The 16171-nt window shown below is 43.4% G+C and overlaps 1 protein-coding gene across 2 annotated transcripts in view; it reads left to right on the top strand.

Annotated features, from left to right (window-relative positions):
- Positions 1-5201: 5201 nt before the first annotated feature.
- The window catches only part of Smad2 (SMAD family member 2), a 66285-nt gene continuing 55315 nt past the window's right edge, over positions 5202-16171 (top strand). The window contains exon 1 of one of the 2 annotated variants that reach the window (XM_048363714.1): positions 5202-5310. The gene's annotated coding sequence lies outside the window, so the exon portion shown is untranslated. Of the gene's footprint in view, positions 5311-5567; positions 5712-16171 lie in introns of those variants that run through there. The other variant, XM_048363715.1, reaches the window with a different exon arrangement.

Genomic DNA, 16171 nt, shown 5'->3' with positions numbered 1-16171 from the left:
TCTTCAGGTACCCTAGTGGATTTCCAAGCTGATTGTTTCCATGGCAACATAGAGCAATCCTTGCTCTATGTGCCTTCAGTTTGTCTTGACCCACTTTGGTTTAGATGCATATCTAAGCAGAGGGGACAGTAGGCATGTTCCCATTTCAATGCTCCTTGGGGACTGCATTAGTAGCCAGATTGCTCTTCTTCCTTCTCCAATCCTCTAGTTTTACAAAGCTCTCTAAACAGAAGAGTTAGGAACTAAAAGTCTAATAATTGAGAGGAATAGTTTAAGATATATTATCCACTGAATTAATGCACCTCAAATTTACTAACTCTCATGCTAGAAGCATATCCCACTAGAATCCAATCCAGCTCTGCTTGTTACCACTCTTGCTACACACTTGGATACTCCAATTTACAAACTGTTTATACAGGAAAAAATATTTATATGACTCAAGGTAGTTTTAATAGGCTATTTCATATTAAAACCATTCGTCAGGTGCAACAGCCTGCATGTATAAATGACTCTCCTATTGTATAAAGGCCTTACCTGACCAGAAGTGAGACAACAGACTTGTCAGACCACTTGAACACCTCTGACCACCAAACCTGCTTTTTGCCAGAAGTGTTTAAATTTGCAAACCTCTCACCATTGTCTCCAATTCTGCCTAAGGCAAACATCTGTTACTGGAAGATGGCTCAAGACAGCTCCAGGTGCTATCTTCTTTATCTTGTCCTTAACCATTTCTCTTGATTTGGTCTGTAGGAGCCAAAAGCCTAACCTGACTCTTGGAACTCCTGGAGTTTTGGGCCTGGGGCTAAAATTCTAGGTTCAGTGCTAGGGATCAATCTAGGGCCTCACACATAATATACAAACATTCTGTCACTAAAATACATCCCCACTAGCCCACACATTCTTTTATAAAAGGCATGCCTTTACAAAACAGAGGAGGAAAGTGTTAGGTCCTCTCCCTGAGGGCTCCATGTAGATGCCCCTACCTCATTAAGTCTCCACCCAGTTACCTGGGTAACCTGCAGACCTGGAGGCAGTTACCTCCCCTTTCCCTGAGGTCACATCCTAATCCACCTGGCCACAGCCCTTGCCCCTGCCCTAGATATAAGGTAGGGCTAGGTGGGGCGCTCTCTCTCTCTCTCTCCCCCACCTCTCTCTCTCTCTCTCTCTCTCTCTCTCTCTCTCTCTCTCTCTCTCTCCCCTTCTCTCCGGCCATGGATCATCTTGGCCACAGGCCAGCAGTTTGGTAATAAACTTTCTCTCCTGCCTGAATACCGTGTGGCGTTCTCCTTTACCGGCTACCTACTTTAAAAACCTAACATATATGGTGCCGTGACTCGGATGGGGCTTAAGAGTCAGGACAGGCAGAATTCCCATCTATTTTTCTTCTTTTTCTGGGAGTATCCCCAGTCCTGACAGCCCTTTTTCCGCGAACCGAACTGCTGCGAGTTGCCACACGGCACTTTTCACTAATACCATTGCTGGCCTCCACATCCACCTCCACCTCCACACCACTCGTCTACCCTGGTGAGTGAAACTGCTGCTACTCCGGTTCTCTGCCGCTCCGTCCGCCGCTTCTGCCCAGTAAGCTCATCCACTCACCAGGTGCCTCTTTCCCGTGCTTTTTGGGTTTTGCATCACAGTCACACCCGAGCCGGGACACTGCTAGCACGCCTCTTGACAGTGCAATGAGGTCTGCTCGAAATACTCAAACAGATACAGTTTTTGCCACTGCAATGGTAAATGGTCAGAAGTCACTTATATTCAGGTTCTCTTTCTCTTCCTTTTTCTCCCTCTCTCATCTGCCTGCTTACTTGCTTACTTTATAAAAACTCCAAGTCGTACCATCCTGATAACGTGCCTTGCTCACAAAGCTGCCTCTTTTCACAGACCTCTGATACTGAGGCTTGACCACCAATGTGCTTTGTCAGCAAAGATATCTAAAAGTTCTTTTCTCTAGCATTGACCACGTGGTGGATATTGGGTTTAACAGGCACCAGCTCAGGCGCCATTATGCCTTGCTACCTGTTCTCTGTTAGTGTGTTTGTGTCCTCCTGCCACCCCCTCAACATGGCATCCCACTGGAGTTTATCAAAATATGGTTTCTCCATTTTATATTCTGAAAATTTTTGTTTGCTAGCAAAATTGTTTTTCTAACCAACCACATGGTTCTAAAATATTGGGCAAAAAGTGTCATTTACTATTGGAATTCCGTAAGAGTCTACCGCTGAAATTCATTTTTGCATGCTGTAAAACCTATGTGCACAGTGTGTATGTGTGTTCCGTGTGTGTGTATGTGCAAACGTCATTTGTTAGTATGTCCATCTAGCTATTTATCTGTGCTAAAACTCATCACATCTACTGAGTTTTGTCATTGCAGAATTCTGGCAAGTATTTGGTCAATTCTTGACAAGGTACAGGTAAGCTCTAGTCCCCTTGGTCTCCTTGTTGTTTTAATTGGAAATAAAAAAGGGCTTTTGTGGCAAAGACTCCTTGGATTGCAGTTCGAAGCCAACCCGGGCTGAAAATCTCTCTCACACTCCATCTCCCAACTAACCAGCGAAGAGCCAGGCTGGAAGCATGGCTGAAGAGACTTATCTCTTACCAGACAAATGCTGGAAGTGGAGCTCGAGTGGTAGAGTACTAGCCTTGAGCAGAAGTGTTCAGGGACAGTGCCCAGGCCCTGAGTTCAAATCCTGTGAATGCCAACGAGGGCAAGCCATCCCAGCAACAAGCACCTAGACCACTGGGACTCAGCCAGTTCTGGGAACAAGTATCATGGAGTGGAGTAAGAGGAAAATGATCACATCCAAAATGGAGTCACTTTGTCTCACCCTTTCAAAATTAATCAGAGCTGGGGGATCAAGAGATAGTAGCTTGTCCATCTAATGTCCATACCTGAGTATAAGAACTAGCCAAGTCACGCAATTTTTAATTTTGTGCCCTAAGCCCTTCCTTTTGCCTTAATATTTTTTTGTCCAGCCCCTGCCTCATGAGACTTCTTCCAGGCTTCATTCAAGGACTGGCATCTACCACCAAGGGACCCTGCTGCTCACCTTCTCCAGGAGGGGCCACATTTCTGCCTTTTACCCCTAATGCCAACGCCCCTTGCCAGCAGGAAGCAGCCAGAGAGAGTCTTTGTCCTTTTTCATAACTATTAAAAGGCTGGAATGTTAGGTCCTCTCCCTGAGGGCTCCACGTAGATGCCCCCACCTCATTAAGTCTCCACCCAGTTACCTGGGTAACCTGCAGACCTGGAGGCAGTTACCTCCCCTTTCCCTGAGGTCACCTCCTAATCCACCTGGCCACACCCCTTCCGAGGCCCTAGATATAAGGCAGGGCTGGGTGGGGGTCTCTCTCTCTCTCCCTTCTCTCCGGCATGGATCATCTTGGCCACAGGCCAGCAGTTTGGTAATAAACTTTCTCTCCTGCCTGAATACCGCGCGGCATTCTCCTTTACCAGCTACCTACTTTAAAAACCTAACAGAAAGTTAATGGCCATTTAACTTCCCTTAATTCCTAAGCCCTGTGCCATTTACTGACATTTATTATTTTACTTCTTCATCACAAACTACACTTCAGTAAGTATTAGTGCAAGTAAGCTCAACTTTGCCAGAGGTCATAGATTTGGAACAAAGCTGTTCTCAAAACTACAGTTGGCCTATGTTCAAGGTTCACACTCAGCATCACAACTTTCCCAGGAGAACAGTATTGCTACATTTGAGGAGAGGTAGTGGCAATGAAGGTTTTTTTTAAAGTACATCTAGAAAATCTGTAACACTTAGGGAATGGCCAAATATCTTTTATGGGCTATATAAAGACCCTCCCCTGGGATGGCCACACTCTCAAGAATATACTTATTTCAAAAACTCTCATTGCTGGAAATAATCACTACCAAGTGTTTTGCTAGTGATGATTTCCCTGAATCTCCATGTAAATCTGTGAGAATTACACAAGCACGGGTGTTGGGAAACCCTGTTCTAGACTTGCCTCTGCCACCACCAACCTCTGTGGGACCTGTCTCTTTTCAACTGTATTTTTACGGTTCTCCCTGCGTAACACAGTGGTGGTTAGTACTGGATGTGATTATTTGAGGTCATTATTTCATCCGTGTCAAGTGAAAAAACAAAAACAAGGTTACCACGGAACGCCGTAGTTACACACCCTTGGAAAGCTTCTCTGCTTCTAGTAGAGTCCACTTGCCAAGTTAGGATCATCAAACAAACTGCCCGAACAGGGGAGGGAAAAAAAAAAAAGGCGTTAGGCAAGACAGAACCAGCAGTTAAGGCGCTCACCTTTTACAAAGCACGACAAGCAAGAGCAGGATGCTTTTTTCTTTTTTTTAACTTTAGAATGAACCGAGATTCAGTAATGAAGGGCAACACATGACAACTCCCTAACCCTACTTGCTTACAAAGGATACCGTCTGTTTTTTTTAACCACCCGGCCCCGCCCCCCTCGGCCCTCCAGCACGAAGACCCGCCCACTCATTTGCATAAGGGCGCGCCCATCTTCGGCCCACCACTGGAGCTTCGCCCAAGCCCTTGCTGCCCAAGTCGTGTCCGGTCCTCGGGGCCGCCCCGAAGCCTCCCAGGGGACGAAGCACGTGTCCCTTCTCTTCCTCCCGACCAAAGGCGGACCAGGCGGCAGTTCTCCCTCGCGAGGTGCTGGCAGGAGGGGGATAGTTGGGGGGGTGTCTGTGGATGGGGCGTGGTCTGTTTAGCGCGGCAGGCCGCAGGCCTTTCTCGCCTCTCCGCGAGCCCCGTGGGAACATGCCGAAGACAAACTCAAGCGAAACCCCCAGCATCCTACCCCGCCCGGCCGCGCCTCGCCTCACGCTGGACGGGGGAGGCGGGACCAATCAGCAAGCGACGTCTCCCTTCCGATTCCCGGCCCCCGACGCGCGGCTCACACCCCGAGTTCCCCGCGCGCTGATTGGCTGCGTGTGCTGCCGGTCCGGCCGGAGGCGGGGCGGGCCGAAGGCACTGGGAGGTGGGGAGGCAGTAGCCCGCGCCTCCCCGCGCTCCGCTCCGCGGCTGTCCCTTCCCGCGGTCCTCAGCCTCCTCCCTTCCCTCCTCCACTCGCTCCGTCTTCCGTGCGCACCCCGCGCGGCGCTCGGCCGGCGTGCCTCGCGCCCTAACGGGCGGCTGGGGGCGCCAATCAGCGTGCGGCAGGGTGCCAGCCCCGGGGCTGCGCCGGCGAATCGGCGGGGCTCGCGGCCCGGGGTGGGAGGCGGGTCTACCGCGCGGCCGCGGCGGCGGAGAAGCAGCTCGCCAGCCTGCAGCTCGCGAGCGCCGAGCGAGCCGCCCGGAGGTGGGTTCGCTGCGGCCCCGCGGCCGGGGCGGAGGGCGGAAGTGGAGGTGGGCCGGCGGTGAGGGCGCGGCGCGCGGGCCGAGAGGGCGGCGGGCGCGCGCCTGAGGGGAGGAGGGGCGGCGTCGTCCCCACCCCCTCCTCGGCGGGCGGCGGCCGGGCCCCCTCCCCTTCTCCCTGCGCTCCGCGGGGCTCCCCGCTCGCAGCCGCGGGGTGGCTACCAGGCACGGGGCTGGGGGCGGGGCGGGGCGGGGGCTTGGCGGCCCGGAGTGTTTTCAGTTCCGCCTCGGATCGCCCATTCCCCTCCTCTCCTCCCAGCCCCCTCCATCCATTTGGCAGGGGAAGGAACAAAAGGTCCCGGGTCCCCCGGATCTTTCGGGGCCGGACCTGGCGCCTCGGTGCAGGTAAAGCCTCGGCGTCCGCGGGCCTCGGGCAGGGGTGTGTTTGTGCGGCCGGGCCGGCGTGTCACATGGCCACGGCGGGTGGGGGCTGGGGTGTGGCGGGGCCGTGGGCGCGCGGGCCGGGGTGGGCGTCCGAGAACGGGGCTGCGATCGCCGGGTCCCCAGCCCAGCCTGGCCCTGCGTCCCTTCCCCGGCCGCTTGCTAGCAAGCACCCTCAGTAGTTGGGAGAACTGATTTGCGAAGGCGAGGGGACAGGTTCTCTTGTTCGAGTTGTTGGGCAGCCGTGTTCGGAGCGTGTGATACTTTGCTTCCACTTTTTGCTTTTTTGTTTGTTTTGTTGTTGTTTTGTTTCTGGTCCTGTAACCTTTGTTAACTGCAATAGTCGCTGGATCTGGATTGTCTGGGCGTCTTCTGTGGAGCACGCTCACGACTGATGCTCTGCTCGGATCGTCCTCCACACACTTGGGAAAGTTCTGCTGTGGGTGCAACCCCTTAGCTTTTGTCATACCCCTTTAGGGAGCATGCTAACTCTAATTGATTTCACGAATCCCAAACTTGGTTTTCACAGTTGTTCCTTAGATTGATTCGTTCTCTCGGGGACCTAACCCCTCTTTGGGTCAGGTACTTTTTGTCTTTGACTTGACTATGGCTTCTTTCTGGTTCTCAACAAAAGAAAACAGTAGATTGGTTATATTGACTCTATTGTTTTTTCTTCAGTTTGCCCTGGAAGGTAAATGCTACCTGTTTTTTTGTCAGACTTACATTAAAAAACAACAACAATAACAAAAATCTACAGGCACAACGAATTGGGACACAGCGTTTTCCATTGAAGTCAGGTCTTGTTATATTTTGGAATATACTAACTGGGGATTATTTTAAACTTTTAAAAAGTCATTGTATAAAACAACTAATTGCAGGCGCACATAGCGTAATGGTCCCCTGAAATGTGAATGGATTTCCAAAGTTCCTTTTCATTTCTCTGACTTTATGTGAATGGAACCGCCATCATTTAATCACTTAAGTTTGCTTTCCTTGAGTCTTATCTGAGAATCCATTTACATTTACTGTTATGGTAAAAATACATTTGCTGTTATTTTGCTTTTGATCCCTGAAAAGTTTCCCTCTTACAGAAAAAAATGATAATTCAAAGTTACATTACGGTTGAAGTTTTAATGCATGAGTTAGTAGAGCAAATATAACACAGTTGGAGAATTGTAGATGGATTTAATAAAATTTCATAATTTGAGGATTTTTATTCTTAGGAAAACTTTCTTATTTAACTTATTCCGCTGCAAGAAGGTCTTTTAGCAAATGTTGAATTCAAAATGACAATACTTTAAAAAATAACTTGTTTTAGTGTTAGCTGTCTTAAGTAGTAATTATAGTAGAGTCTTTGTGCATTTCTAAAGTGAATGCCCAAGTTAAGTGTTTAATGTTAAAATCTAGTGGAGGTAAGTTTAAGGCAGCTCATTGGCTAGTTTTAATTACTGTGATGTCATTGGAAACACTTCTGTTCTTTTGTAAAAAAGTTCTTTAGAGTTTGTTCTTTATGTTTTGTTGCTACACCATAAGTTATTTCACTTTGAAGGTGTTCAACAAAGTTTGGTTTCAAAGGTTGTAATCTACCTGTAGCTAAATCTCTACACAATCTGCAAGGTTCCTGAAATAAAGTTTTGTAAGAAACTATGCATGGCAATTTCCTGTTGCCTTGTGCCTATTAGGCTTGTATGTGATTTAACTCTTTGTAGGAATATTGGGGATGGTTTTGGGTATTTTTCTTTTATAATGTCAAAGATTGTTTCTACTTCATGAGACTAGAAAGTCCACTTTTCATTATCATATTATAAATATTAAGAAAATGTTGCCATAATCGCACTACACCTTTGGGGGCAAAATATGTGAGTGTAAAGAAAAAAATAGCTGCCAAATTGCTTGCCAAGTACGTTTTTGGGCTTTGCATTTTGTCAGTATTGTCAATTTTTACTTTTAGGTCTAAAAATTTTTTTTATTTTGGTTTGATTCTGTTGGTTTAATGCTTGTTTGGAACAGATTTTTTGTATAGGTACTTTTCTAAAGCATGTGAAAGCTGTATATAGTAAACTGTCAGAGTGGAGATTTACTCATATGCTTGAGGCAAGTATCATTTTTAGAAGGTGGAGAAGAGCATAACTTTTTAGATTTATTATTTAGTATTGGGGTTTGAACTTAAGAGCCATGTGCTTCTGCCACTGAGCTACACCTCCATTCCTTTTTTTATACTTGTTGTTTTTGATCGAATCTTTTCTTCCTTGGTGTGTGCCTAGACCATGATTCTTCTATTTTTTTTCCACTTCTCACTGTAGTTAGAATGACAAGCTTGCACTACCATGTTCAACTTCTTCCATCCTGCTTCTTATGTTGAGCTTGCATCTTAGACTTTTCTGAATGACTGGCCTGTAACTGGACCCAATCTCAGCCTTTTACATAGCTAGGATGACAGGCATGTACCACTGCACCTAGCTGTTGGTTGAGAGTCAGTCTCTTGAATTTTTTCTGCCAGGTTGGCTTTCAGTTCTCAACTTTCCTGGTACCAGCCTCCCAAGTAGCTAGAATTACAGGCATGAGCCAGCCTGGCTGGTCTGGAACTGTAGTCCCAGCCTCCTACGTAGCTAGGAGGACAGGTATGTGCCCCGGCACCTAACTGTGTGTGTGTGTGTGTGTGTGTGTGTGCGCGCGCGCGCGCGGGAGGGGACAGGGATTGTTCCTTGAACTTCTCTTTCTGGCCCCATCCCTCAGTCTTCCTGTTAGCATCCTCCTAAGTTGGAATGATGGCATTAGCCACTGGCACCTAGCTAGATTCTTTGTCTTTTGATAGGAGTACAAGAGTCATTTTAGGCCCTTACTTTCTGTAAGGGGGAAGATGTTTTCCAGTAAGTACTGCAGAGTTATGTCAGAAATGTGAAATGTAAAGAACTCAAAAGTAGTTCAGGAGAAGTTATGAACTTATTCAGCACATAACTTTCATTTATTGGACAGTTGATTTACTTATTCAACAAACAGCCTTTACTATGTATCAGCCCTAGGAGTAGGTAATAAAGATAATAGTGAGCAAGTACAGCCCTGTTTCTTTATGGAATTCGGCATGTGGCAACTCCTGTATGTCCCTAGTACTTAGAATAAGAAAATTAGTTATGGTGGTGGAGAAATGAGGGAGCATAAACATGTAATAAATTCATGACTGAGTCAGTTCCTGTTGTATACCTGTATTACTTTCTGTCAGTGTATATAGGCAACACTAAAGAAAGTATGGTAGAGTCGTTGGGAACAATCAGTGCTTTTTGGGTTAGGGATTGGTCACCAGTTTTTGTAGTCGATACAATCTGAAAATAAGGGCCAGTGTTCCAGAAATATGTTATTGAACAGAAGTACACTTGAAGAGTTAAGCTTTTTTTTTTTTTTGCCTCAATTTTATTAACCGTTGCCCTTTAGTTGCAAAAAGTGGTAAGAGGAAGAAAGCAAACTTGAATTCGGTTTCAGTGAAAGGATCAGAATGATAATGTAAAAATGTTAAACCAAGACATATGTATTGGATAGCAATTCCATGTAGTAGAAAATAGAAAAGCTTTGGATTTTGGAATCAGAGAGTCCTATGCTAATATTTGACTTCTCAGTTACAATTTCGGGTAAATTACTTAACTTTAGAAGTTCTTGTAAGGATTGAGTGATATTGGTTAAAATACCTACAATCTTGGTTAAAATACCTACAATCTTGTAAGGATTGAGTGATATTGGTTAAAATACCTACAACCTCACTGAGGCACTGAAGGATTTTCCCAAATGATCTTTTTTTTTCTTGTCTTGTAGTTGTAGATTTTGGTTATTTGGGCTTTTCCTAATCTAAATGATTTGCCAACATTGTTATTTTTGACCTTAACAAAAGAAAAAGTTATGCTCTTCTCCACCTTCTAAAAATGATACTTGCCTCAAGCATATGAGTAAATCTCCAATCTGAGAAAAACCTTGAGAAAAAGGCACTTAAATAACAAAGATCTAGGGAAGCCAAGTTGTTCCAGCCTATCTCTTAAAGCATAAGAGATCCTATGAGATTCTTAGAACCTGTTGGCATTGCTCAAAATGTTTTTAACCAGCTAAGTTATATAGCTTCTAAACCCACAGTAGATAAGAAGCCTGTAGATTGAGTAGTGTGGGAGGTTTACAGGGATGTGGTGAGGACTAGTTTGGAGGATGGGGAACTGTTAGCCTACTGTCTACTCTAAGAAAAAAATAGATAACAGTCTGGCAAGGATAATAGAGATAATATACAAGACACCAAAACAAATATGCAAAGCTCTGGAGTAGCATGTCTGGGGCCATTCTGTGCAGGACCAGACCTGAAAGCCTAGTAATGAATGTTCATCAATTAGCTTAAATCATGTTTGGGAAAACCAAGAGTGCAGTAATCTACATAATATATTTTAGATAGTTATTCAGGGTGATTAGCAAATGTTCTTAAAGGGGTAGAACATTGTGCTATAGCTACTATAACCAATATAATATACTTCATGCTTTTTTTTTTTTTCCTCTCAGAGACCTCCTGATTTCAGGCTGTAAAGAAAGGTTACTTTAGGGCTGGGGATATGGCCTAGTGGCAAGAGAGCTTGCCTCGTATACATGAGGCCCTGGGTTCGATTCCCCAGCACCACATATACAGAAAACGGCCAGAAGTGGCGCTGTGGCTCAAGTGGCAGGGTGCTAGCCTTGAGCAAAAGGAAGCCAGAGTCAGTGCTCAGGCCCTGAGTCCAAGGCCCAGGACTGGCCAAAAAAAAAAAAAGAAAGGTTACTTTAGAGCCATACCACGCTGTGCCGTACTCCCCCTGTCCCCCGCCCCCCAGTCTACTGGAGTGTCACAGAAAACTTCACTCAGGCTTTGACACATAGTTATTCTAAAATTTTTCAGATGGAGTAGGTTTGCACAGTTGGCCAGCTTCTGTGGTAAGGTTTCTTGCATGTTAAGTGTGAGGTCTGCCTGATATTCTTTACACACACACACACACACACATACACACACGCACGATTCCCTCATTTCAGCTGTGAAGCACTATCTAAATCCATAAAATAACTGTTGTTGATCTTGTAATAAGAAGCCTTGGCTATTAAAAAAAGGATTTTATTGTTAGCAGTAGTACAGAAGTGGCTTGGTCTTTTTAATTTAAACAATGTCCAAGGACTTAGAGCTTATCACTGATCAGTTTTGAGTATTTCTCCAGAATGATGTAATTGTGATGTGTTCAGTTAGGACATATTTCAGTACTGAATCTATATCTCTATCTCTAAGATAGCTCTGGTCTTAATTTCAGCAGTTTTGATGTGTAGAGAATATAACTTTGCCATCGTAGGTGTAGGCTGCTTCTAGTTTGGCCAGAAAGCTAAAAATATTAGGCAAATTCCATCACTCACCTACTTGCCCATGTCCTTCAATCTAGGACCTAGAGTATGCGTGGTTCTGTAGCTCAGTGGATTTTGCTTGGTTGCATTGTTAGGTAGGTATTTGGTAATCTAGATAGTCTTTATGTTTGTACTCTTAAGAAACAAGTTCGAAGGTGATTGGTTCTCCTTAAAAATTGTGAATTTGTTGTGAAATTGTTGCTAATTCTTTTAGATGACTAATATTTGAAAATTGAGATTACATTGGCCTTAAGGCTGTAGAGCAATGGATAGTGAATATGAATTTTTTGTCTAGTTTAAATTTGAAGATTTATCTTTGAATCTGTAGTACTCAACCTCCTTTGTTAGAGTGGGTCATTTTAGGTTTAATGTATTCATTTACTAAGGAAGAATAATCTTAGGTCAACCACTGAAAGTTTATCTGCTGATTATTTGGAGTCTCTTAAGTCAGACTATTTTTGTTTCCAGGTTTTTGTTTATGTTTTTATGCAGGTCTTGGGGCTTGAACTCAGGACCTGGGTACTGTTCCTGCACTTTTGTGTTCAAGGCTGGTGTTCTGCCATTTGATCCACTGCTCTGCTTTTAGCCTTTTTGCAGGTTAACTGGAGATAAGATCCTCACTGACTGAACTGCCTAGGCTGGCTTCAAATAGTGATCCTCAGATCTCAGCCTCCTGAATAGCTAGGATTATAGGTGTGAGGCATGAGTTCCTGGTTTCCAGTTTTTTCTGTTTTTTTTAAAAAGCAGTCTCACCGTATGGCATAGGCTGGCCTGAACACATGCTCTGCCACTCATTGTGCACTACTGCACCAAGATCAAAGAAGACAATCGGAGAAAGGAGCATAGAGAGTCTGATTTCATAATTTATCTGTTTAAAAGTGTGTTGCGTTTCATACGCTATGTCAATGCTTTCCAAAAGCTCTAAAAAGAGATAATAATTACAGTCTTGTAAGTATTAAGAAACCATTCCATCTTAATCACATCTTTTATTCCAAGCTGTGGACTGGAAAGTCTGATGTACAGAGTCCACCACATAAACTCCCTATAAATTATGGTGTAGAGGAGTTAGGCCTGAACCTTCTTCCTTAACTTGAATGAACTAGTGAAATATTTGTGTTGATGACATATATATTATTAGTGGCTATGAATGCATATTTTCTATGTGTAGACCAACTCCTTAAATACTTTGCAAATAGGTAGTTAGGTTATATTAGTTACCAGAAGGGTCCAGCTTTTGCTTGAGATTTGTGCCTTGTCAGTTTCTGCTCTGAGTAGTTTTCCCACTGGAAGCACACACACATCTGTGCACATAGCAGCAAACAGAACGCCTTAAAAAGAAATACGGAGAATTGCAAAACATAAAAAGATAAACTATGTGAATGGGCAGTTGAAGTCCTGCCTAACCAGTTTTCTTCATTCTAACTCCCAGCACTGGGGAGCAGTAGGTCTTACAAGAGTCTGTTTTGCATTTATTTATTAGGTAGCTGCCAGCCACATGCAACTATTTAGCCCTTGAAATTCAGCTATTGTGACTGAGGAATTGATATTTTCCCCTGACTTGGGGGCTTCAACTCAGAGCCTTGCACAAATCTTGCTCGTTTTGCTCAGTTTTCTTGCTGGTGATCAGTACTGTACACAAGATATGCTTCCACTCCGGTTTTTGGTAGTTAATTGGAGATGAAATCTCAAGGACTTTTTTGTTGTTGTTTTGTTGTTGCTGATGTTGGTTGTGGGGCTTGAACTCAGGGCCTGGGCACAGTCCCTGAGCTTTTCACTCAAGGCTAATACTCCACCACTTTGAACCATAGTACCTCTTCTGGTTTTCTGGTGGTTAACTGGAGATAAGAGTCTTAAGGACTTTTCTGCCTGGCTGCCTTTGAACTGCAGTCCTCCTATCTCAGCTGCCTAGTAGCTAGGATTACAGGTAGGAGCCACCAGTGCCTAGCTCTCAATGACTTTTCTATTCAGTATGGCTTCAAATTATGATCCTCAGTCAAAATCTCTTGAGTAGCTAGGATTGTAGGCATTCACCACTGGTACTTGGCTCAGAGTATTACCTTTATTTAGTTTTAATTAAATTTTAATCCAAATTTAGATAGCCATATGTGACTAAGGGCTGTGTTGGACTGCTGGGTAAAGGACATTTTTATTATTGTAGAAAATTCTTTTGGGACTGGGAATGCAGCTTAGTGGTAGAGTGCTTGCCTAGTATGCATGAAACCTGGGTTCGATTCCTCAGTACCACATAAACAGAAAAGGCCAGAAGTGGCACTGTGGCTCAAGTGGTAGAGTGCTAGCTTTGAGCACAGAGAGGTGAGAGGTTCAAGGACAGTACCCAGGCCCTGAGTTGAAGCCCCAGGACTGGCAAAAGAAAAAGAAAAAAAGAATTCTTTTGGACAGTGCTACTTTAGACTTGGTTAATTGAACTTGTATGCCTGTAGACTGAGTTGAATGCTAGGTAGTGCTTCAGGAAAGAAGCAAGACTGACTTGGGAGAGTCAGAGTGCCAGTAGAGTATTTGATACTCCTGCTGACTTAAGTGTAGGCCTATATAGTCTTGTGATGGTGTTTAATTATGAGCTTAGAATGATAAGCCAGTATGTAAGATGTATGTTTATGAGCTGATTATAGAGCTTTGGGTTCCACACAGCTCATTAAAGGTGAAAGTAGTATATATAAGTTGGTTGTAGAACAGATAGTCTGTACAGAGTTTTCTAAGTGAAGTGGACTTTCACTCAACTAACAGCTTGCTTCTAGAGCTAAAACTAGTCTCACATTATGCTTTGACAGTCCATAAAATTGCCCATAAGAGTGTTTTCTATTTGTTTTTGTTTAAAAGATACATTACCCATCATTGTCATGGAGCCAGCTTGTTTCATAGTTTGCACTTCTAGCTTGTAACTTCAGGAAGAGCTAGTTACAGTGGAAATTGACAATTCTTCTTTTAGACATTTTATGTTGTGTGTACATGTGTGCACTTGGTCACTGTCCCTTTTTTCACACACTGTCCTATCCTGTCTCCCCCCCCCCCCATCCCTTCTTCTTCCCAGCCAAGGCCAGTGCTCTCCCACTTTGAGTCATAACTCCACTTCTGTCTTTTTGCTGGTTAATTGTAGATGAGACTCACATACTTTCCTGCCCTTGCTGGCTTCAACCCTTGATTCTCAGATCTCAGCTTCTTGAGTAGCTAGGGTTACAGGGTGTGAGCCACTAGCACGTGGTGGCACCTGGCTTTTTCAAACAAATTTTATGTGTTTTAAACTCTATTCTAGTTACTAATGATTTGGACTAATACAGTTGGTAAAATTACAGATCATCATTGATGTTACTCTTTTACTTTGTGTGATTTGAACATAGATGCCAACAATCTAATAAAGTTACTTTTACACTTCCAAATTGAGACTGTAGGAGTCCTCTGAAGCTGTAGCCATCATATTTGAAGTATTTGATGTTGAAATACTGAAGTCTGAATTTTTTTTGAAATAAAAATCATGTATGTACTGGAGAGTACTTTGTTTTTGTCTGCAACTTAAACGTAGTTGAAATTTCTCTTTTCTTCCTACCCTTTAAAAGAGCAATCTCTTTGCTTTCTATATTCAGTTACTTCCTCTGTTGTAGATGTCAACTTGTGTTTATTTATTTTTAACCAGTTCTGAACTATACCCCATTCAGTGATATTGTTGTTTGAACTAAGACCTCACACTTATTAGGCAGGCACTTGCCAGTTTTATTCCCTTTCCTATTGCTCTTCAGATGAACTGCCAAAGTTAGTGGTCTTTAATCAGTGATCATCCTGCTTTGGTCAGTGTTTGCCATTGCTTTCTTTTTTCTTTATCTATGTCTTGTCTGTCTGCCCCTTTTTCTCTCTCCTCCTTCCCCCCTTTCTTTTGAGGGAGTGAGGGAAAGGTCTTAGTATATAGCCTGTACTGAGCTGCAACTAAGGTACTAACTGCCCTTGCTTCTCAAGTGCTGGGTTACAGATATGCTCCACAATAACTAGCTTAGATTTCTTAAAGTGACACAAACAGCATGCTAGAACAGACACAAATTAAGCCCGTTCATCCTACTTTGAACACGTGGAAGTATTGGAGGAAACAGATGACAAGTAAACATCACTGCTGAAAATAACCTAAACATCTACCAGTAGAGTTCTGGTGACATACAAAGAGTACTAGAAAAAAACTCACTTTGTATTGACATGGAACAATCTACAAGATGTATTAAGTAAAATATATGACCATTTTTCTAAAAGGTTATGAATATATGCAGAGTTGCTTATATATGAACAATATACAAGTAACGGTACTTTGGAAAGGCAACTGGGTGGCAAGGGGTAGGCTGGCAAGAGACTACACTATGTATCATTTAAATTACAAATTAGAGGAACTTACTACCTGTATAAAACTTCCCACCATTCTACACCTAACATCTGACTTAGATAACTATTTCTAAATTTATTCTGCTTCACTTTCTTGTGATGTTTAAGTCCAATTAAAACTAGAGTTTTTCTAGTTCCTCTGTAGAGATGTTGGAGGGTTCTTGATGCTTCAGATATATCAGAAAACATTTATTTTATTTGTGTATATAGTTCCCAGAATTCTGTAGTGTCTTTTACTAAGGTGCAGTAAATCAGAATAGTAATCCTATTCATATAAATTTCTAGAACAGTTTAAGATAAAACTTGGTTTTAGAAATTAAAGAGTTGCATGGGATAGAAGAGGTGAATTGACAGAAAAGGTACACAAGAGCACCTTCTCAGATTATGAAAGTGTTTTGGAATGGTGGTTATATAATATAAACGTTTGTTAGAATCCATCAAACTTCATACTTAACATCTGTGCACTTTATTGTATGTAAGTTATGCCTCAATAAAGTTACTTTAAAAGTTGATGTATGAAAGTCAATGCATTTGTATGTCAGCATCACACAAAGTTTAAATTTAAAATATGTGGCATTTAAAATGGAAACACAAAGTACAAAATACCTAGGAAAAAACAAAAACATGTTTGGGACTGAATGGAGAAGATTTTAAGACTCATA

Source organism: Perognathus longimembris, chromosome 15 (genome assembly GCF_023159225.1).
Source record: "Perognathus longimembris pacificus isolate PPM17 chromosome 15, ASM2315922v1, whole genome shotgun sequence".
NCBI lineage: Eukaryota > Metazoa > Chordata > Mammalia > Rodentia > Heteromyidae > Perognathus > Perognathus longimembris.
This window is presented reverse-complemented; position numbering and strand designations above follow the sequence as displayed.